The sequence below is a fragment of the Ovis aries genome, chromosome 3 (genome assembly GCF_016772045.2).
Source record: "Ovis aries strain OAR_USU_Benz2616 breed Rambouillet chromosome 3, ARS-UI_Ramb_v3.0, whole genome shotgun sequence".
Lineage (NCBI taxonomy): Eukaryota > Metazoa > Chordata > Mammalia > Artiodactyla > Bovidae > Ovis > Ovis aries.
The window spans coordinates 190633672-190650520 of record NC_056056.1 but is presented as its reverse complement, the minus strand read 5'-3'; positions in this window follow the sequence as shown (position 1 = coordinate 190650520).

Below are 16849 nucleotides of genomic sequence, written 5' to 3'. Positions count from 1 at the left end.
AGGAACTGGAATCAGGGAACTCTGCATGAAAGAGGTGGCCTTTCAACTAAGTCTTTCTACAAGAATGAAATCCTGTGTGAGAGGTTTTTTTTTTTTTTTTTTTCAGAAAAGATAGAATTATGTCCTCATCATCGTGTCCCATATCATTAATGTTTTTCACATGAGAGGGTTTATGGGAAATTTGGAAAGTAAGTGAAGAGCAAGGAAAGAGATAATAGCAATTTATTGTCACAGTTGTAGAGCTGGTAATCTCCTGGAAGGCAAGCTTGAGGTTCTATTCACTTTTTCTCTCTCAGTGCCACGAGAGAAGAAAAACTTCCATATTAGGTACACATCTGTGTCACAAAGTAGGTAACTAGAATATTCTGATCTTGGGTAATCTTTCTTTCTTTTTTGGCTAATTTTAAAAGTTGCTGCTACTGCTGCTGCTAAGTTGCTTCAGTTCATGTCCGACTCTGTGCGACCCCATAGACAGCACCCCACCAGGCTCCCCCGTCCCTGGGATTCTCCAGGCAAGAACACTGGAGTGGGTTGCCATTTCCTTCTCCAATGCATGAAAGTGAAAAGTGAAAGTGAAGTCACTGAATCGTGTCCAACTCTCAGCGACCCCATGAACTGCAGCACACCAGGCTCCTCCGTCCATGGGATTTTCCAGGCAAGAGTACTGGAGTGGGGTGCCATTGAAGTATAGTTAATTTACAATGTTATACTAGTTTCAGATGTATAGCAAAGTGATTCAGTTATATATGAATATACACACACAAATATATTCAAACTCTTTTTCTTTAAAGGTTATTATAGAATATTGAGCAGAATCCTCTGTGCTAACAGTAGCCCCTTGTTGGTTATCTATTTTATATATACTATGCTATGCTAAGTCACTTCAGCCGTGTCCGACTCTGTGCGACCCCATAGACAGCACCCCACCAGGCTCCCCCATCCCTGGAATTCTCCAGGCAAGAACACTGGCGTGGGTTGCCATTTCCTTCTCCAATGCATGAAAATGAAAAGTGAAAGTGAAGTCGCTCAGTCATGTCCGACTCTTAGTGACCCCATGGACTGCAGCCTATCAGGCTCCTCCATCCATGGGATTTTCCAGGCAAGAGTACTGGAGTGGGGTGCCATTGTGTGTATATTGGAGAAGGAAATGGCAACCCACTCCAGTGTTCTTGCCTGGAGAATCCCAGGGACGGGGGAGCCTGGTGGGCTGCCGTCTATGGGGTCGCACAGAGTCGGACATGACTGAAGCGACTTAGCAGCAGCAGCAGCAGTGTGTATATGTTAATCCCAAACTCCTAATTTATCCCTCCCCCAGTTCCCCTTTGGTAACCATAAGCTTATCTTCTATGTCTGTGGGTCCATTTCTGTTCTGTGTATAAATTCATTTGTATCAATTTTTTAAAAAAGATTCCTCATATAAATGACATTGTATGGTATTTGTCTTTCTCTGCTTGGATTAATTCACTGAGTATACTCATCTGCAGGTCCATCCACAAGCAACTGGAGAAGTAATCAAATGCAGCACTGTCAGATAGAACATTCTATGATGGTGAAAATGTTCTCTATTCTGCTGTTCAATACAGCCACCACAGCTACATGTGGCCAAGGCTCACTTGAAATGTGGCTTGTATGCCTGAGGAATGAAATCTTAAACATTTTTATTTTAATTAATTTAAATTTACATAACCACATATGGGCAACATAGATAGTTACAGGAGTTCAAATTTTTCCAAAATCTCCCATGTGGTTCCAGATAATGGGTGTATGTAGATTGGTCATTCAGGGTCTTAATAATTGCAGATTTTTGGGCCAATGTAGTCGTATAACAGAGAGGATCTGCTTTCAAACAGGAAGTGGCTTGCCATAGCAATTTCCTCAAGTGTAGAAAATATAAAGCTGGAATGATATATTGGCAGTCATATTTAATTCACTTTTAATTAACATTTAGCACTGGGGAAGGCAGCATTTCAGACATTATGGGTCCCCTTCGAAGACTTAGAATCAGTCCCAAACCTGGAAAGATATATATTCCCAGTGATCTCAGTTGGACTATGGATTCTGAGAGAGATTAAATTGTTACGGTGTTCTGAAATAGAATAGACTGCATATAAAATGAGCTTCCCTCATAGCTCAGTCCGTAAATCATTGTCTGCAACTCATGCTGTGAAGGAAATTTCTAGGTTTGGATGTAACAGATTATTCAAGGATAGCTGAATTTCAGTTTAGTGTTCTATAATGCATTTTGACTGCCCATTGGTATTGAAAGTCCAGTATGGAAAAACTGTTTAAAAACACACCATACACACAAATTCACTTTATTTTGGAAATATTGGAAGTTGAAGAAAAGTCAAACTTTACTACTCAGAATTTCCATTGTGAATAATTTGGGTTTACTTTTTAGGCTTTTTTCCCCTTTTCCCTCTATACAGTTGAGATCATGGTATATATAATTTTCTTTTATTTACTTGAAAACTTTAAGATTATTTTTGTACTATTTCCATTTTACCAGCTTTGGGTGTCCCTCGCCTTTTTAGTTGTATTTGAGAGTTAACAGAAGATCAACTCCTCAGAGCTCTGTGCAGCAGAAATGCTACCACAGCTTTTTGAGCTGCCAAAGAGCTTTACTAAGTCAACAAAACACTTTCTCAGCTTTGAGCCGTTGTGCAGTGAGATTCAACACAGACATTCCACTTGTCTGGATTTTCCATTTTGAGCCTCATGTATGTTAGGAAAACATGTAAGTTCTACCATCTTCTTTCTATTATTTCTTTTATTTGTAGCCATTTTTATAAAATAAGAGGTTTTCATACATGTAGGCCTTTGGTTCAACTTACAGAAAATCTGAGAGGAAGGTGTTTTAAAGTGTGGATTTTACTTTAAAAAACTTCAGTGTACTTGGCATAATATTATGTACATGCCAATTAGTTGAAGCTGTGTTTCCAGGGGTGACCAATTGCCCTGCTCTCCAATACCGTTCAGATTGATATCTAGCTCAGCACAGAGAAAGCCAGCTCTCTGCTATCCCAGCTCCTCCATCAACCTTGACAATTTAGCATATTGGATGTTAAATACAGGCTTTTATTGCCAAAACTCAAGCTTTTTTAGAAAAAGGATAGGTGTTAGACACTGGTTCTCACTGGGGAAAATACATCTCTCTTAATACACATATGTGCTAAGTCACTTCAGTCGTGTCCGGGTCTTTGAGATCTTATGGACTGTAGCCTGAGAGGCTCCTTTGGCCATGGGGTTCTCCAGGCAAGAATACTGGAGTGGGTTGTCATGCCCTCCTCCAGGGGATCTTCCCAACCCAGTGCCCCCTGGGAAGCCCCACAGGCAAAATAATTTGGGGGAACTCTCTAACTCAACTTAGAGTTGAAAGTATGGTGGGTTCTCCCCAGTGACCCCTGCCTCTGTGTAATCTCTGAACTTAAGTGCGGGCCAGATTTACTGACTTGATGATAATGAATAGAATATGGCAGAAATTATGGGATATCACTGCCAAAATTAGGTTTTAAAAGACTTTGCTATTTCTTAGTCTCTGTGTGTATGTGCAAATTCTTCATTTTCTTTCCCTCTTTGTCTTGGATTGCTTACCGTGGAGGAAGCTAATCACAAGCTGTGAGGCAGTCGTGCTGAGAGGCCCATGTGGGGAGGGACTGACACCTGCCAGAAATTACAGGCGTGATTTTGGAAGTAGAAACACCAAGCTACTTAGTCCCAGATTCCTAACCCGCAGAAACTGTGGGGTAATACATGTTTATTGATCTGGGCTTCTAAATCTCAGCATGCTTTACTTCCCAGCAATAAATAATAAAGATGGATAAGAGCTAGAGAAGCTGAAAAAAGCTACTCAAGGGGTCCAATACATTTTTGGCAATTACATAGTTAACATTGGACTGGCTCCATTATGTTAAGCAGTGGTCTGCATACCGTTACATATAGCAATTCATTTAATCCTCACTTTGATCCTGATATTATCACCATTTTACAAAGAAACTACCACAGAGAGAGGTTAAGTCCAAGGAAATCTAGATCTTGAGTCCATGCTCTTAACCGCTTGGCTGTCTTGCCCTTCTGTGGTTAATTTTAGTGGGGAGAATGAAGCAGGTTCGGCCAGAAGGCCAGTACAGCCAGGGGTAGAGGGGGGCGTAAGCAGAAACAAGAAGTTGGAAAGGCTCCCTGAAGTCTAACTTTGATTCTTAGTGGCTCAGATGGTAAAGAATCTGCCTGCAATGCAGGAGATGTAGGTTTGATCCTTAGGTCAGAAAGATGCACTGGAGAAGGAAATGGCAACCCACTCCAGGATTCTTGCCTGGAGAATCCCATGGACAGAGGAGCCTGGTGGGCTACCGTTCATGGGGTTGCAAAGAGTCAGACACGACTGAGGCACAAACACATGCATACTGTGTTTCTTCATCGCCTTGTGCGGGCTTTTGTGAGCAGAGGCTACTTTTCCTTGTGGTGTGCAGGCTTCTCCCTGCTCCTCTTGTTATGGAGCACAGGCTCTAGTCACAGGGCTTCAGCAGTAACAGCTCTCAGGTTCTAGAGTAGGGCTCAGTAGTGTGGCCCATGGACTTAGCTGCTCTGAGGTGTGTGTTATCTTCCCAGGCCAGGGATAAAACCCACGTTCTCTGTATTGGCAGGCATATTCTTAACCACTGCACCACGAGGGAAGTCCTAACTGACTTTATTAAGCATAGTCTATATGAGTAAAGTCACCCGCCCCTTTCTCCCACTAAGAACAACTAGCAGACTAGAAGGAAATCTGCCTGTTTTGGGAGGAAGAACATTTTCCAAGAGATGGAGAAAGTCCAAGTAATAGATAAGACAGATATGGTCATCAGTGCTGTTTTGCAATAATGTCTTTTTTGGGGGACATGTCCCACTGCAGTGAAAGAGCCGACCATCAGAGAATAATTCCCTGTGATGATTTCTGTTTGCTCAAATAAGTTAACATACCCATCCCAACTGACACTCGGAAGACATAAACCCATCAACAGATTGACCAGTCTAGCCTTCCTCCAAGATAATCTTTTACTTTTATCTAGTTTGCTTCATTTTTCCTATTTCATACTCAGTGCTCCCATTTCATTTAGTTTATGTTTTCCCGTTTCATCTCTCTTTTTTTAATGTTCTTTCTCAAGCTTTTATCAAGCATAATAGAAAAGCCTTTGTATACATGTATATGAATAGTATGTATAATATGCATATTTTAGAAAATATGAATTTGGGGCAAAAAAATTTATGACCTTTTGATTCCATTTGTTTGACTTAGTATAAACAGAATGCTAGATTTCTAGTTAAAAAAATAGATATGCAACCAGCAGCAAAGATTTACTGTATAGCACAGGGACCTGTGTACATGTATAACTGAATCAGCTTGCTGTGCACCAGAAATATTGTAAGTCAACTATACTTCAGTAAAATACATATATTACAAAAAAAATTGGAGAAAGAAAAACTATATTATTGTGATTTTTCATAAATTGAAAGTCGTAGGCTATTTTGCCTGCTTTTTCTTCTTTTTTCACAGTGACCTCCATGCACCTATATTTGGCACTTAAAAGAGTATGAAGGGAGCAGGTCCTGGGCGTCTCAGTAGAGCCTCAGATGTACTACACTACACTGTACGACATGGTCCTGTCCATGCAAACGACACCAAGAGATCCTCAGTGCCTGTGCTGTGAGCATTATCTGATTGATGAAAAAGCTAAAGTCCCAGCACACTTTGGCGGTTGTTGATAAAAATGCTTTGTTGAGTGTCAGGAAATGAAGCCCAGTTGAGTTGTCCCAGCAAGATAATGGTAGACAATAGGTAAACAAATTATAGGAAAGAGCTTTATTATATTTTATTTTTTAATTAAAACTCTTTATTGGCGTATAACTGCTTTACAGTGCTGTGTTGGCTTCTGCTGTGCAGTGAACTGAATCATCTGTATGTATCCATATATCCCCTCATGTTGGATTTCCTTCCCATTTAGGTCACCACGGAGCACTGAGAGAGCTCCTTGTGCTATACAGTAGGTTCTCATTATGGAAAGAATTTAAATGAAAGTGTAAGTGTTGATGATTCCCTCTTATCATCTACATGGTGCTGACATCTATCATATGGGTCAAGATCATTCTACCCTTGTCATGGTTTAAAACCTGGCTGCTGATTTTCAGGAACAGAAGCTCTTGTCTGAGAAACTTCCTCCCGCAACACAACAAAGCTGAGCTTGTTGACTGGGTATGTGGAAAATGCCTAGGTTTTACATGGGGTATTTGATTTATTATTCAACTCGGTGTGCTAGTTACTTCGCGAATAGTTTTATGGGGAAAAAGTCATGGTGAAAAAGTGATTGCATTTTGCATGTCATAAAAATAAGAAAGTGGATGGAATATTTATGTAACACAAACTTAACACTAATTCTTACCCACCAGGCAAGAAAAATAACACGTTTGTCTTGCAAACTAAATAGAGCTCTAGTTCAAGTATTTATGATTGCACATTTGGGAGGAATGAAATTCCTCTTCCATTTAAAAAATATGGGTATGTGTTCTATTTGGTATTCTAGTATATAACGTAGAGACATGAACCATTTGAAGGTTTATTTTTGAAAGCATACCACAGGTTGATATATAAAATATAAATAGCTCAGCCACTAGAGCTGTACACAGCCTCTTCTTGGAGAAAGAACCTAAACTTTGGGTTTACATAGTTACTAAAACACTCAACCACTCACTGCTACAGCCATACCCTTGACCTTGTGATTATCAATAGAGCCCTGTCATATCCCAGATTCTGGGTTCCATTCTGATTGCCATCTTCTACCCCATCTTCACCATTTTTTTTTTTTTGGTCCATCAGTATGTCCCATCCACTGACTGTATTGCTGTTGCGTCATCCCGAATCCCCCCACTGATGTCCCGTGTTCTCTCCCTGCCCAGACTAAATCCCAGGTGCATCGACAGAGTCACTGCCTCACACAACTCTACCAATTCCTTATCAATCTCACATCAGACTTGCTTGGATAAATCACAGCCCTAGTTAACTCTGATTTTCCACCTACTCTGTGTCTGCACTCACACAGCTAAAAATCATGCAACTTTGCTAGCTGGTCTCATGTGAGATTTGGGACCACGAATCTTGAGCGTCATGAGAGTCAGCATGGAAGTGTGAAAGTGAAAAGTGTTAGCCACCCAGTCTTGTTTGACTCTTTGTGACCCCATGGACTGTAGCTTGCCAGGAGCCTCTGTCCAAGTGATTCTCCAGGCAAGAAATCTGGAGTGAGTTGCCATTCCCTTCTCCAGAGGATCTTCCCGATTTAGGGATCCAACCTGGGTCTTCTTCATGCCAGGCAGATTCTTTACCATCTGACTGCTGACTCTCATACTGTTATGCAATCCCACTGTGCTTCCCTATCCAGGCTTTCCATGCTTTCTCTTAGATTCTATTATATGTTTTCCTCTCTTGGCAAACTTCCAACACTATTTCCCTTTGCAGAGACAACTGAAGCAATCAAAAGAAAATATTCACCACCCGTCCACTGTACCTACCTACCTACCTCTATGCCCAAACTCGGTATCTTCCCTGTGCTATGGACAGGCTGTCTCTGTGGCTACTGAGCCTGAGCCCTAACTAGATATTAAGCCTCCTCCTTCAACACATGGTCACCCACAGTTTCTACCATTCCCAACTCTCTCTCTTGCAACCTCAGTTTTCCTCTCTGGATCCGATTATTCCCATAAACGTGCAAGCAAACTGTTATTTCTCCCAACTAAAAAAAACCCCAAAGCACTAAACTCCTTTGACTCATTTCTTTCTCTGCTATTGTCTATTTCTTTCCTTCCTTTCATAGGAAATTCTTTTTTTTTTTTAGCAGCTTCACTGAAGTTGAATTAATATACAAAAATGCAACACATGTTTAATGCACATAATTTGATGAGTTTGGATATACACATTCACCTAGGACACCATCACCATCATCAAGGCAATAATTACATCCATTACCTCCAAAAGTTTCCTTATATCTCTTTGCTTTTTTCTTTTAATGGTCAGAATACTTAACACAAGATCTACCTCTTAATAAACTTTTAAGTCCCCTTTATGGACCATAGTCTTATCGTGGTGAAGAGGCTTGCAAAACTCAGTGAAGCTATAAGCCATGCTGTGCAGGGCCACCAAGACAAATGAGTCATAGTGGAGAGTTCTGACAAAACATGGTCCACTGGCGAAGGGAATGGCAAACCACTCCAGTACTCTTGCCGTGAGAAGTATGGACAGTATGAAAGGCAACAGTATGAACGGTATGAAAAGGCAAAAAGATGTGACATCAGAAGATGAGCCCCCAGGGTTGGAAGGTGTCCAATATGCTACAGGGGAAGAGCAGAGGGGAATTACTAATCGCTCCAGAGAGAATGAAGTGGCTGAGTCAAAGTGGAAATGACACTCAGTTGTGGATGTGTCTGGTGGTGACAATAAAGTCTATAAGGAACAATATTTCATAGGAACCTGGAATATTAGGTCCATGAAGCAAGATAAATTGGATGTGGTCAAGCAGGAGATGGCAAGAGTGAAATCAACATGATAGGAATTAGTGAACTGAAATGGACGGGAATGGGGGACTTTAACTCAGAATACCATTAAATCTACTATTGAGGGCAAGAATCCCTTCAAAGAAATGGACCAGCCCTCCTAATCAACAAAAGAGTCCAAAATGCAATACTTGGGTGCAATCTTAAAAATGATAGAATGATCTTGGTTCATTTCCAAGGCAAACGATTCAATGTCACAGCAATCCAAGTCTAGGCCCCAGCTACCAATGCTGAAGAAGCTGCAGGTGAATGGTTCTATGAAGACCTACAAGACCTTCTAGAACTAACACTAAACAAGATGTCCTATTTATCATAGGGGACTGGAATGCAAAAGTAGGAAGTCAAGAGATACCTGGAGTAATAGGCAAGTTTGGCCTTGGACTACAAAATGAAGCTAACAAAGGACAAAGGCTAACAGAGTTTTGTCAAGAAAATACACTGGTCAGAGCAAATACCCTCTTCCAACAACACAAGAGATGACTCGACACATGGACATCATCAAATGGTCAATACCTAAATCATATTGATTATGTTCTTTGCAGCCTAAGATGGAGAAGCACCCCCATACAGTCAGCAAAAACAAGATGTGGAACTGACTGTGGCTCAGATCATGAACTCCTTATTGCAAAATTCAGGTTTAAATTAAAGAAAGTAGGAAAACCACTAGGCAATTCAGGTATGAACTAAATCAAATCCCTTATGATTATACAGTGGAGGTGATGAATAGAGTCAAGCATTAGACGGAGTGCCTGAGAAACTATGAACAGAGGTTCATAACTATGAACAGAGTGCCTGTACAAGAGGCAGTGACCAAAGCTGTCCCAAATAAAAATGAATGCAAGAAGGAAAAATAGTTGTCTGAGCAGGCTTTACAAATAGCTGAGGAAACAAGAGAAGCCAAGAGTAAACGAGAAAGGCAAAAAGCAAAGGAGAAAGGGAAAGATTTACCCAACCAAATGCAGAGTTCCAGAGAACAGCAAGGAGAGATAAGAAGAACTTCTTAAAAGAACAATGCAAAGACATAGAGGAAAACAATAGAATAGAAAAAACTAGCGATCTCTTCAAGAAAATTTGAGATATCAAGGGAACATTTCATGCAAGGATGGGCATAATGAAGGACAGAAACAGTAAGGATCTAACAGAAGCAGAAGAGATTAAGATGAGTTGGCAAGAATAAACAGAAGAACTGTACAGAAAAGTTCTTATGATCTGGATAACCACAATGGTATGGTCACTCACCTAGAGCCAGACATTCTGGAATGTGAAGTTAAGTGGGACTTAGGAAGGATTACTACAAACAGAGCTAGTGGAAGTGATAGAATTCTAACTGAGGTATTTCCAGTCTTAAAAGATGATGCTGTCAAAGTGCTGCACTCAATATGCCAGCAAATTTGGAAAACTCAGCAGTAACCTGGACTGGAAAATGTCAGTTTTCATTCCATTCTCAAAGAAGGGCAATGTCAAAGAATGTTCAAACTATTGAGCAGTTGTGCTCATTTCACATGTTAAAGAGGTTATGCTCAAAATCCTTCAAGCTGGGCTTCAGCAGTACATGAACCAAAATTTTCCATATGTACCAGCTGGGTTTAGCAGAGGTAGAGACGTAGTAGTGTTAGCTGCTCAGTGGGGTCTGACTTTTTGCGACCCCATGGACTGAAGCCCACCAGGCTCCCCTATCCATGAGATTCTCCAGGCAAGAATACTGGTGTGGGTTGCCATTCCCTTCTCCAGGGGATCCTCTAGACCCAGAGATTGAACCCTGGTCTCCTGCATTGCAAGCAGATTCTTTACCATATGAGCTACAAGGAAGCCCTTGTAGGGGAACCAGAGATCAAACTGTTAACATTCACTGGATCCTAGAGAAAGCCAGGGAATTCCAGAAAAAAAACGTTTGCTTCATTGATAATGCTAAAGTCGTTGATCCTGTAGATCACAAACTGGAAAATTCTTAGAGAGATGGGAATATCAGATAACCTTACCTGCCTCCTGAGAAACCTGTATGTGGGTCCGGAAGCAACAGTTTGAATCTTACATGGAACAACTGACTGGTTGAAAATTGGGAAAAGAGTGCGATAAGGCTGTATACTATTACCCTGCTTGTTTAACTTATATGCAGAGTGCATCGCATGAAATGCTGGGCTGGATGGATCACAAGCTGGAAAAAGATTGCCAGGAGAAATATCAACAACCTCATATATGCAGATGACACTACCCTAATGGCAGAAAGTGATGAGGAACTAAAGAACCTCTTGATGAGTGTGAAAGAGGAGAGTGAAAAAGTGAAAACTCAACATTCAAAAAACAAAGATCATGGCATCTGGTCCCATCACTTCGTGGCAAATTGAAGGGGAAAAAGTGGAAGCAGTGACAAATTTTTTTCTTGGGCTCCAAAATCACTGCAGACGGTGACTGCAGCCATGAAATGGAAAGACGCTTGCTCGTTGGAAGAAAAGCTATGATAAACCTAGTTGTTGTTCAGTCCCTCAGTCATATCTGACTCTGCGACCCCACGGACTGTAGCATGTCAGGCTTCCCTGTCCTTCACCATCTCTTGGAGTTTTTCCATAGAGTCGGTGATGCCATCCAATCATCTCATTCTCTGTCATCCCCTTCTCCTCTTGCTCTCAATCTTTCCCTTCATCAGGATCTTTTCTAATAAGACAGCTTTTCATAGCAGGTAGCCTAAGTATTGGAGCTTCAGCTTCAGCATCAGCCCTTCCAATGAATATTCAGGACTGATTTTCTTTAGGATTGATTGATTTGACCCCTTTGCAGTCCAAGGGACTCTCAAGAGTCTTCTCCAACACCACAGTTCAAAAGCATCAGTTTTTTGGCACTCAGTCTTCTTTATGGTCCAAATCTCACATCCATACATGATTACTAGAAAAACCATAGCTTTGACTAGATGGACTTTTGTTGGCAAAGTAATGCCTCTGCTTTTTAATATGCTACCTAGGTTAGTCATAGCTTTTCTTTCAAGGAGCAAGTGCCTTTTAATTTCATGGCTGCAGTCACCATCCGCAGTGATTTTGGAGCCCAGGAAAAGAAATTCTGTCACTATTTCTATTGTTTCCCATATATTTGTCATGAAATGATGGGACTGGATGCCAGGATCTTTGTTTTTTGAATATTGGGTTTTAAGCCAGCTTAAAACTCCTCTTTAACCTTCATCAAGAGGCTCTTTAGTTCCTCTTTGGCCTTCACCATAAGGGAGGTGTCATCTGCATATCTCTCCCAGCAATCTTGATTCCAGCTTGTGCTTCATCCGGCCTGGCAGTTCACATTATGTACCCTGCATATAAGTTAAATAAGCAGGGTGACAACATATAGCCTTGATGTACTCCTTTTCCCAATTGGAACCAGTCATTGTTCCATGTCCTTTTCTAACTGTTGCTTCTTGACCTGCATACAGGTTTCTCAGGAGGCAGGTAAGGTGGTCTGGTATTCCCATCTCTTGAAGAATTTTCCACAGTTTGTTGTGATCCACACAGTCAAAGGTTTCTGTGTAGTCAAAGAAGCAGAAGTAGATGTTTTTCTGGAACTCTCTTGCTTTTTCTATGAGCCAATGGATGTTGTCAATTTGATCTCTGGTTCCTCTGCCTTGGCATATTAAAAAGCAAAGACATCACATTGCTAACAAAAGAAGAGTCAAAGCTATGCTTTTTCCAGTAGTCATGTACGCATGTGAGAGTTGGACCATAAAGAAGGCTGAGCACCAAAGAATTGATGCTTTTGAATTGTGGTGCTGGGAAAGATTCTTTAAAGTCCCTTGGACAGCAAGGAGATCAAATTAGTCAATCCTAAAGGAAATCCTCCCTGAATATTCATTGGAAGGACTGATGCTGAGGCTGAAGCTCCAATACTTTGGCCACCTCATGTAAAGAGCTGACTTACTGGAAAAGACTTTGGTGCTGGGAAAGACTGAGGCAAAGGGAGAAGAAGGGGACAGAGGATGAGATGGTTAGATGGCGTCACTGACTCAATGGAAATAAATCTGAGCAAACTCTGGGAGATAGTGGAGGACAGGGAAGCCTGGCATATTGCAGTCCATGGGGTTGTAAAGAATTGGACATGACTTAGCAACTGAAAAATAAGAACAAAACTTTAAATGTACAATATGATTTTGTTAACTATAGGCCCAATATTGTATAGCAATCACAGTGATCTTCCATGATGGTCCAGTGGGACCCCATGCTTCCAAAGCGAGACACTGGTTTCAAAAAATTTTCTCTTGAAAATGTCTATCTGAAAGCCTGTTCTGCCAGTTTTTCCTAGAATGCGGAGTGCCTCATTCCTGATCTCTGCCCTGAATTCCCTTCAGGGTGTGTTAAGGGTCAGTGACTGCAGTGGCTACTGTGTTCATTTCTGTAGAACCAGGTAGTTAGCAACATTCTTTAGTTTGGAAGATGAAATCACTCTTGTCCCTTATTGCTAATCCAAAGTCATTTCCTAGTCCTCATTTTACTTGACTGATCAGCACTTGATCACTGTGTCTTCCTTGGAACTTTCCCTGCCTGGCTTTGAGGAAATAGCGCTTACTGGATTTTCTTCCTTCTACCTTTCTGCTGCTCCTTTTCAGTCCCCTTTGCTGGTTCCTCCTCCTCTCATTTCCCAGACTGATAAACATTGACATGCCATAGGGCTCAGGCCCTGGACTTCTCGTCCCCACTCGCCTTCACATTCTGGGTGAGCTCCATAGGTCCCCTGGCCTTCTATGCCACCTTTATGCTGAGGACTTCTGGATTTATACCATCTCTAACACAAACCTCTCCCCCAATCCGGACCATACGCTCAACTGCCTATTTGACAACCTCCACTTGAATGTTTAATAGGATCTTAAACTCAGCATTCTGAAACTGAGCTCCTGATACTTACCTCTCCCTCTGAATCATCTCAATTAATGGCAGCTACATTCCTCTAGTTGCTCAGGTCAAAAAACATTTTTTTTAAAGAATGTATTTTTAAACTTTTTAACCTTTTTATTTTGTATTGGGGTATAGCTGATTAACAATACTGTGATAGTTTCAGGTGAACAGAGAAGGGACTCAGCCATACATATGCATGTATCCATTCTCTCTCAAGTCCCCTTCGCATCCAGGCTGCCATAAAACATTGAGCAGAGTTCCCTGTGCGCTACAGCAGGTCCGTGGTGGGTATCCATTTTAAATATAGCAGTGTATAGACGGCAAAAGAGACACAGATATATAGAACAGACTCTTGGACTCTGTGAGAGAGGGAGAGGGTGGGATGATTTGGGAGAATGGCATTGAAACATGTAAAAAATAAATAAATAAATACAGCAATGTGTACATGTCCATCCTAAACTCCCTCACTATCCCTTACCCACTGGCAACCGTAAGTTCATTCTCTGAGTCTGTAAGTCTCTTTCTGTTCCATAAGTTCGTTTGTATCATTTATTTTTAGATTTCATATATAAGGGATGTCATAGGATCTTTCTCCTTCTCTGTCTGACTTACTCCACTCAGTATATCAGGTCAAAATCTTGAAGTCATTCTTGAGTTTTCTATTACCCTCATATTCCACATTCAGTCTGCCAGCATATCTTGTCTCATCTAAGAGCATCCACCTATCTGTCTGTCTTCATCATCACCATCTATCCATCTATCTTCATCATCACCATCTATCCATCTATCTATGACTTCTTGTCATTATTTCTCTTCCTGGATTCTTGCTATAAACACTTAACTAATCTCTCTATTTCTACCTTTGACTCCTTTCACTTGATTCATATATTCAGAGCACATATCTGCTCTCCTTAAAGTCCTCTAATGGCTTCCCATCTTTCTTGGAGTAAAAGCCAATGTTCTTCTACAACCCTGAGGTCTTACGTAACTTACTTTCCCCAGCTAGTGCTCTGACCTCATTTCCTATCTTTCTCCTCGATTCTTTTCACTCCAGCCACACCAGCTGCCTCGTTGTTACTCAAACATGAGGGCAAGTTGCACCTCAGGACTTTGCACTTGCTCCTCTCTCTGGTTGCATTTTCTCAGGTATCCCCTGGCTGGCTTCTTCACTTCCTCCAGGTCTTTATTGAAATTCACACTCAGATAAGCCCTTCTTTGGCTGTGTGTGTGTATTCTCAGTCGGGTTTGACTCTTTGTGACCCCATGGATTGTAGCCCACCAGGCTCCTCTGTCCATGAAATATTCCAGGCAAGAATACTGGAGTGGGTTGCCATTTTCTTCTCCAGGGGATCTTCCTGACCCAGGGATTGAACTTATGTCTCTTGTGGCTCTTGAATTGGCAGGAGGATTCTTTACCACTGAGCCACCTGGGAAGCCCCACCTTCTTTGGCTGCCCTATCTACAATTGTAGCCTTCCCTCCAAACTCATTCTTCACATTCTCTTTATTTTCTTTCTTCAGCATTTGTCAGTCTATAACATACTATGTGTTTTTGTCAATTATGTGAATTTTGTCTCCTTGGGTTGGAAGTAAGCTCTATGAGAGCAGGAATTTTGTCTACTCACAGTGCATCCTAGCACTAGGGTGGGCCTGATACATACTAAGTACTCAGCATCTGTTGAATGAGCACATTAATGAGCAGTTGATGAACATGATGAAGGGTTTCCCAGGTGGCGCTAGTGGTAAAGAATCTGCCTGTCAGTGCAGGAGATGCAGGGACACTGGTTTGATCTCTGGGTCGGGTAGATCCCCTGGGAAAGGAAATGGCTACCCACTGCAGTATTCTTGCCTGGAAAATTCCATGTACATAGGAACCTAGCATGCTACAGTCCATGGGACTGCCAAGAGCTGGGCACAACTGAGCAAGTAAGAAGCAGCAGTAGGACAAGATGAAAATATACAGCCTTATCTGTATTTTATATACAGCTTTATCTGTATAAAGAGAAACATACACAGTATTGCTTCCTTTTATATATATTGGTGATACTTATTGTTAAATTGGTGATAATTATTGTTAAAAACAGTTATTATTTTATTCTCAATATTCCTATATCATCAAAAGCAGAATTTGATTCTCAGACAACAGATACAAATCTAGAATTGTGAACTGCTACAAAAAATGTATAATTTTTAACTTTAGGAAACTCCCACCACGATTTTCAAGAATTATGATATGAATATTATCACTCATGATATACTGAGTACATGAGAGGACTGTAATCACAAAATAAAACATAAAATAGGTTTATTAATGATTCCTAGGTCATTGAATTTCAACTGATTACCAGCAGAGGGTACTACTGATCCACCTTTTCTACATCTATATATATAAAGTGTTTGCTGAACTAGGAGGCAGTTTTTAATGATATAAATAATCTTACCTTATAAAACTACATTACGTGGTAATGATTCAGTCATCAAAAATAGAATAACTTGAGTTTTAAAAAATCTATTATTTTCTCTTTTAATTCTTTTATTTAAACTGATGAGCTTACACATACAGTACAAAAAATATAAAGAAATAATTAAATCTCTACCCCTGTTTCTGAGTACCCAGTTTTTCTCCCAAAGGTTACCACGGTCTCTAGTTTTCTCTGTATCTATGTGTACCTGTGTTTTGCTTTGGTTTCTACTTGACATATATTTTTAAGTGAGAAATAATATCAATAATGTTCTTCACATTAGGGTTGATTTATATTAATAATTTGACCACTTAATTTTGGGATTCCATATAAATCTTTGGAGAACCTCTTTTACCAGTTGTATTTTATCACAAAGTGTGAATAAACTGTAATTTATATAACCGGTCCTTATTGAAGGATGCAAAAGTTTTTCCACCATTTTGTCATTCCAAACAAAACTATAGTAAGTATATTTTGGGAATATCCTGGCAGTCTAGTGGTTAAGACTCTGTGTTTCCAATGCAGGAGGCATGGGTTCAATCTCTGGTGAGATCCCACATACCTTGTGGAGTGGCCAATATACATATCATTTACAAAGATAAATGTTTTGTATATGTATAATGTTTAAAAGCTGAGCGCCGAAGAATTGATGCTTTTGAACTGTGATGGAGAAGACTCTTGAGAGTCCCTTGGACGGCGAGGAGATCCAACCAGTCCATCCTAAAGGAGATCAGTCCTGGGTGTTCACTGGAAGGACTGATGCTGAAGCTGAAACTCTAATACTTTGGCCACCTCACGTGAACAGTTGGCTCATTGGAAAAGACTTTGATGCTGGGAGGGATTGGGGGCAGGAGGAGAAGGGGATGACAGAGGATGAGATGGCTGGATGGCATCACCGACTGGATGGACATGAGTTTGAGTGAACTCCGGGAGTTGGTGATGGACA